Genomic DNA, 7,321 nt, shown 5'->3' on the forward strand with positions numbered 1-7,321 from the left:
GGTTCAAATCATATTCTAAGGAGAACTTCTAGACCAACTGATGGAGCCTCTACTGTCACGCCAAGTTACCAACAAGAAAGGATGTCCCATGTTTCTAAGGAAGAGGAATCTGTTTTTGTTTCATTACCATCACCAAAGGAGCACAAGGAGTTGAGAGTTCAGGATAATCTGCTGAAAATAACAAATTCACCGAGTGAGAAAACGGAAGCTGAAGAACCAAAGCAGAAAGAGATCAGAAAAGATAAGAGTGAGGAAGCTGCAAAGGAAGGCATGATCATCAACAACCTTGGCAGTATGTATGATTCACCTAATGCACCAACAAAGAGAGAAAAGTCAACGGTACACTTCTGGTCAAGTAAGACAGAGCAAGTTTTGGATCTTGAAGTAAAAAAGAAAGGTCTCACGGAAAGGGGTGCATTTCTCCTTCATGGTATGCAATATGGACTCATATATTCTCTCAAAGAGAAGCCACCAAAATCACTTCAACACTCTCCAAACCATGGCCGTACAGTTTCGAGGACGAAACTTTTTCAAGAGGAGGGGTATGATATGATCATGAGACCATCCAAGAAGATCCTTGAGCCTTGTTCAACACGAATAAAGTTGAAGATCAATTCTTCCAGCCAAACAACCATTTGCAATACATTCTATTTGCCAAAGGAGGTTAATCTAGTTGTTCACTTGAAGAGTTTTAGGTCCAACTGGTTTAAGAGCTTCCAGAATTATGTATGGCAACCAGGTGTTGTTTCTACTAAGCTAAAAGTGAAGAAATGGTACAACCCATGTTGTTTCTCATCAGCAAAATTGGACCAACGAATGAAAGAGAGAGAAGTTAAAGGATGCACTTATTGGGCTAATTCAAGAGAATATGGGCAAGGAGAGCATAAGAAATTCTATGGGGGATGTTGTATACCAAGTCTAGTCCATTTTGAGCCTAATTCAAGTCCAAGAAAGCCCAAAATAATCACTTTATTTTGTGGTCAAAGAATGATGACGAAAATGGAGTTCAACTCACCTTGAGAAGGACACCTTGGAAAGGCAAACTTCAAGAGTTGGGTCTTCATTCAACTATCTATCTTTATTAGGTTTTAGTTTCGAGAATAATTAATACTTGGCTTTGTTACCAAGTTTCTTATCCCTATATAAAGACATGTAATCTCATTTGAGAATCATCAATCAATTTCCTTTTCATTTTAAGAGTATATCTCTTTGTTCTTTGTCTAGAACATTTCCTTGTTTCTTGGTGTGTAATATCCAAGTAACAGCCTCCTCTTGCTGGACTAGTGTGTCATATCTAGCAGCCATTGGAGTTGGGAATATCAGCAGCCTTCCGCAACTGCTGTGCGACCCCTTAATCCATCAAATCTCCCTTGTTGCACCTTGCACCTTGGTGAGTTTCTATCCTTTCTAATCCGGCTGAGTGATCCTCGAATTTTGGGCGTATCAAGTGGTATCAGAGCCACTCAACCGGTACTTATCTTTTGATTTTCTATCTTTTTCTTTCTTTCATCTTCTATCTCTTCATCTTCTTTCAAAACAAAACAAAAAAAAAGGAAACAAAAAACAGAAAAAAAAATAGAAACAAGAAGAAAAAAAACAAAAAAAAAGACAAAAAAAGAGAAAAAAGAAAGCAAAAAAATAAAATAAAATAAAAAAGCAAAAAGAAAAAAATGTATAATGATCGTTGAGATTGTGGGATCATCGAAGACGGAGTGCTTTNAAACATACATTGATTAACCAGTTAAATATACTTTTACATAGAGAATGATCATTGTATTTTATTATGGAAAATACAAACTACTAATTAAAAACTTTCTTTTATAAACTAATCAATTACATCTTAAACATTTCATAATAATCCTTAAAAACTGAAAATGATTGTATTGTTTATGAAGTAGATAACTATTTTAACTTATAGTTAAATATCCTTCATAAGTTTACTTCATGTTTATCCATCTCATGTCCACCACTTAATCAATCTATGAAACAACATGAATATAACCAAAAAAATTGTTATAACACTAAATGATTGTTAAACTGTGAATAAATTTTGTTAAAATCATTTAAAAGGTACTTGAAAAACATGTTATATTTTCATTAATTAGTGGCTAAACATAAAATATTGTTATGTTTCTTAATAATTAATATTTTTTATGTAGGTTGTCCAATAAATTCATGATTGCTGCTAATCCTGGCATAACTGGAGATAATCTAACCTTGCTTAGAGAAAAAGAATTTGCAAGTTGGTTACTAGAACATGTAAGGAATATTACGTGACAATGGACTCATTTTCTTGTAGTGTATGGGTTCTAGGATTGGAGTTATATTTAGTTTTTTTTTTTTAACAGATATTGAGGGTCAGGATGAGAGTAAAAACAAAATCTATCTCAATATTCTTGCTCATAATGATAGATAGATTTAATGATTGTAACCGTGAGATCTCAAACAGTATAACCTTCTTTCATTTTATTTTTTGTTATATCTAGTTATGTTTTTCCAGTGAAACTATGTGTGTGTTTTTAGGTCGATAATTAAGCATATGTAACTTTATTAGTTTCTCTATGATAATTCATTAGCAACTTTTATAACTTCTGATAAGATCCTTGAGCCTTGTTCAACACGAATAAAGTTGAACATCAATTCTTCCAGCCAAACAACCATTTGCAATACATTCTATTTGCCAAAGGAGGTTAATCTAGTTGTTCACTTGAAGAGTTTTAGGTCCAACTGGTTTAAGAGCTTCCAGAATTATGTATGGCAACCAGGTGTTGTGTCTACTAAGTTAAAAATGAAGAAATGGTACAACCCATGTTGTTTCTCATCAGCAAAATTGGACCAAGGAATGAAAGAGAGAGAAGTTCAAGGATGCACTTATCGGGCTAATTCAAGAGATTATGGGCAAGGAGAGCATAGGAAATTCTATGGGGGATGTTGTCTACCAAGTCTAGTCCATTTTGAGTCTAATTCAAGTCCAAGAAAGCCCAAAATAATCACCTTATTTTGTGGTCAAAGAGGGATGACGAAAATGGAGTTCAACTCACCTTGGGAAGGACACCTTGGAAAGGCAAACTTCAAGAGCTGGATCTTCATTCAACTATCTATCTTTATTAGGTTTTAGTTTCGCGAATAATTAATACTTGGCTTTGTTACCAAGTTTCTTATCCCTATATAAAGACATGTAATCTCATTTTAGAATCATCAATCAATTTCCTTTTCATTTTAAGAGTATATCTCTTTGTTCTTTGTCTAGAACATTTCCTTGTTTCTTGGTGTGTAATATCCAAGTAACAGCCTCCTCTTGCTGGACTAGTGTGTCATATCTAGCAGCCATTGGAGTTGGGAATATCAGCAGCCTTTCGCAACTGCTGTGCGACCCCTCAATCCATCAAATCTCCCTTGTTGCACCTTGCACCTTGGTGAGTTTCTATCCTTTCTAATCCGGCTGAGTGATCCTCGAATTTTGGGCGTATCAAGTGGTATCAGAGCCACTCAACCGGTACTTTTCTTTTGATTTTCTATCTTTTTCTTTCTTCCATCTTCTATCTATTCATCTTCTTTCAAAACAAAACAAAAAAAGGAAAAAAAAACCAGAAAAAAAAATAGAAACAAGAAGAAAAAAACAAAAAAAAAACAAAAAAAAAAGAAAAAAAAAGAGAAAAAAAGAAAGCAAAAAATAAAATAAATATTAAAAAAAAGCAAAAAGAAAAAAACATATAATGATCGTCGAGATTGTGGGATCATCGAAGATGGAGTTCTTTGGATTCAAAATCTACAATTTCAAGCACTTATGGCAGAGATGCGAAGGTCGTGGAGGGTTGAGATGAATGCCACCTACAAGAGGTTGGATGAAGTTCAAGCGGAAGCACAACCGAGACGACCACAAATGTTGCATCATAGAAGGGAAAGAGATCAACCTAGAGTAGCAAGGGCTGATGATTATTACAGTAGTCAATCCTCAAGAGGGAGCCACTTGAGACCAAGAAGTGCTAGAGAAGCAAGAGGAAGAGTGGATGATAACATGGGTATTTTGAAGTTGAAGATTCCTACCTTTCAAGGCAAGAATGACCCAGATGCATATCTTGAGTGGGAGAAAAAGATTGAGTCAGTGTTTAGTTGTCAAAACTATTGCAAGATGAAGAAGGTACGATTTGCAGCCACTGGATTTTGTGATTATGCTATTACTTGGTGGGATAAGTTGGTGATAAGCATGCGGAGAAATGGAGAATATCCTATTGAGACTTGGGCAGAATTGAAGTCTTTGTTGAGGAAGCGATTTGTTCCCCACCATCACCATCGTGGTTCAAATCATATTCTAAGGAGAACTTCTAGACCAACTGATGGAGCCTCTACTGTCACGCCAAGTTACCAACAAGAAAGGATGTCCCATGTTTCTAAGGAAGAGGAATCTGTTTTTGTTTCATTACCATCACCAAAGGAGCACAAGGAGTTCAGAGTTCAGGATAATCTGCTGAAAATAACAAATTCACCGAGTGAGAAAACGGAAGCTGAAGAACCAAAGCAGAAAGAGATCAGAAAAGATAAGAGTGAGGAAGCTGCAAAGGAAGGCATGATCATCAACAACCTTGGCAGTATGTATGATTCACCTAATGCACCAACAAAGAGAGAAAAGTCAACGGTACACTTCTGGTCAAGTAAGACAGAGCAAGTTTTGGATCTTGAAGTAAAAAAGAAAGGTCTCACGGAAAGGGGTGCATTTCTCCTTCATGGTATGCAATATGGACTCATATATTCTCTCAAAGAGAAGCCACCAAAATCACTTCAACACTCTCCAAACCATGGCCGTACAGTTTCGAGGACGAAACTTTTTCAAGAGGAGGGGTATGATATGATCATGAGACCATCCAAGAAGATCCTTGAGCCTTGTTCAACACGAATAAAGTTGAAGATCAATTCTTCCAGCCAAACAACCATTTGCAATACATTCTATTTGCCAAAGGAGGTTAATCTAGTTGTTCACTTGAAGAGTTTTAGGTCCAACTGGTTTAAGAGCTTCCAGAATTATGTATGGCAACCAGGTGTTGTTTCTACTAAGCTAAAAGTGAAGAAATGGTACAACCCATGTTGTTTCTCATCAGCAAAATTGGACCAACGAATGAAAGAGAGAGAAGTTAAAGGATGCACTTATTGGGCTAATTCAAGAGAATATGGGCAAGGAGAGCATAAGAAATTCTATGGGGGATGTTGTATACCAAGTCTAGTCCATTTTGAGCCTAATTCAAGTCCAAGAAAGCCCAAAATAATCACTTTATTTTGTGGTCAAAGAATGATGACGAAAATGGAGTTCAACTCACCTTGAGAAGGACACCTTGGAAAGGCAAACTTCAAGAGTTGGGTCTTCATTCAACTATCTATCTTTATTAGGTTTTAGTTTCGAGAATAATTAATACTTGGCTTTGTTACCAAGTTTCTTATCCCTATATAAAGACATGTAATCTCATTTGAGAATCATCAATCAATTTCCTTTTCATTTTAAGAGTATATCTCTTTGTTCTTTGTCTAGAACATTTCCTTGTTTCTTGGTGTGTAATATCCAAGTAACAGCCTCCTCTTGCTGGACTAGTGTGTCATATCTAGCAGCCATTGGAGTTGGGAATATCAGCAGCCTTCCGCAACTGCTGTGCGACCCCTTAATCCATCAAATCTCCCTTGTTGCACCTTGCACCTTGGTGAGTTTCTATCCTTTCTAATCCGGCTGAGTGATCCTCGAATTTTGGGCGTATCAAGTGGTATCAGAGCCACTCAACCGGTACTTATCTTTTGATTTTCTATCTTTTTCTTTCTTTCATCTTCTATCTCTTCATCTTCTTTCAAAACAAAACAAAAAAAAAGGAAACAAAAAACAGAAAAAAAAATAGAAACAAGAAGAAAAAAAACAAAAAAAAAGACAAAAAAAGAGAAAAAAGAAAGCAAAAAAATAAAATAAAATAAAAAAGCAAAAAGAAAAAAATGTATAATGATCGTTGAGATTGTGGGATCATCGAAGACGGAGTGCTTTGGATTCAAAATCTACAATTTCAAGCACTTATGGGAGAGATGCGAAGGTCGTGGAGGGTTGAGATGAATGCCACCTACAAGAGGTTGGATGAAGTTCAAGCGGAAGCACAACCGAGACGACCACAAATGTTGCATCATAGAAGGGAAAGAGATCAACCTAGAGTAGCAAGGGCTGATGATTATTACAGTAGTCAATCCTCAAGAGGGAGCCACTTGAGACCAAGAAGTGCTAGAGAAGCAAGAGGAAGAGTGGATGATAACATGGGTATTTTGAAGTTGAAGATTCCTACCTTTCAAGGCAAGAATTACCCAGATGCATATCTTGAGTGGGAGAAAAAGATTGAGTCAGTGTTTAGTTGTCAAAACTATTGCGAGATGAAGAAGGTACGATTCGCAGCCACTGGATTTTGTGATTATGCTATTACTTGGTGGGATCAGTTGGTGATAAGCATGAGGAGAAATGGAGAATATCCTATTGAGACTTGGGCAGAATTGAAGTCTATGTTGAGGAAGCGATTTGTTCCCCACCATCACCATCGTGGTTCAAATCATATTCTAAGGAGAACTTCTAGACCAACTGATGGAGCCTCTACTGTCACGCCAAGTTACCAACAAGAAAGGATGTCCCATGTTTCTAAGGAAGAGGAATCTGTTTTTGTTTCATTACCATCACCAAAGGAGCACAAGGAGTTGAGAGTTCAGGATAATCTGCTGAAAATAACAAATTCACCGAGTGAGAAAACGGAAGCTGAAGAACCAAAGCAGAAAGAGATCAGAAAAGATAAGAGTGAGGAAGCTGCAAAGGAAGGCATGATCATCAACAACCTTGGCAGTATGTATGATTCACCTAATGCACCAACAAAGAGAGAAAAGTCAACGGTACACTTCTGGTCAAGTAAGACAGAGCAAGTTTTGGATCTTGAAGTAAAAAAGAAAGGTCTCACGGAAAGGGGTGCATTTCTCCTTCATGGTATGCAATATGGACTCATATATTCTCTCAAAGAGAAGCCACCAAAATCACTTCAACACTCTCCAAACCATGGCCGTACAGTTTCGAGGACGAAACTTTTTCAAGAGGAGGGGTATGATATGATCATGAGACCATCCAAGAAGATCCTTGAGCCTTGTTCAACACGAATAAAGTTGAAGATCAATTCTTCCAGCCAAACAACCATTTGCAATACATTCTATTTGCCAAAGGAGGTTAATCTAGTTGTTCACTTGAAGAGTTTTAGGTCCAACTGGTTTAAGAGCTTCCAGAATTATGTATGGCAACCAGGTGTTGTTTCTACTAAGCTAAAAGTGA

Source organism: Camelina sativa, chromosome 19 (genome assembly GCF_000633955.1).
Source record: "Camelina sativa cultivar DH55 chromosome 19, Cs, whole genome shotgun sequence".
Classification (NCBI taxonomy): domain Eukaryota; kingdom Viridiplantae; phylum Streptophyta; class Magnoliopsida; order Brassicales; family Brassicaceae; genus Camelina; species Camelina sativa.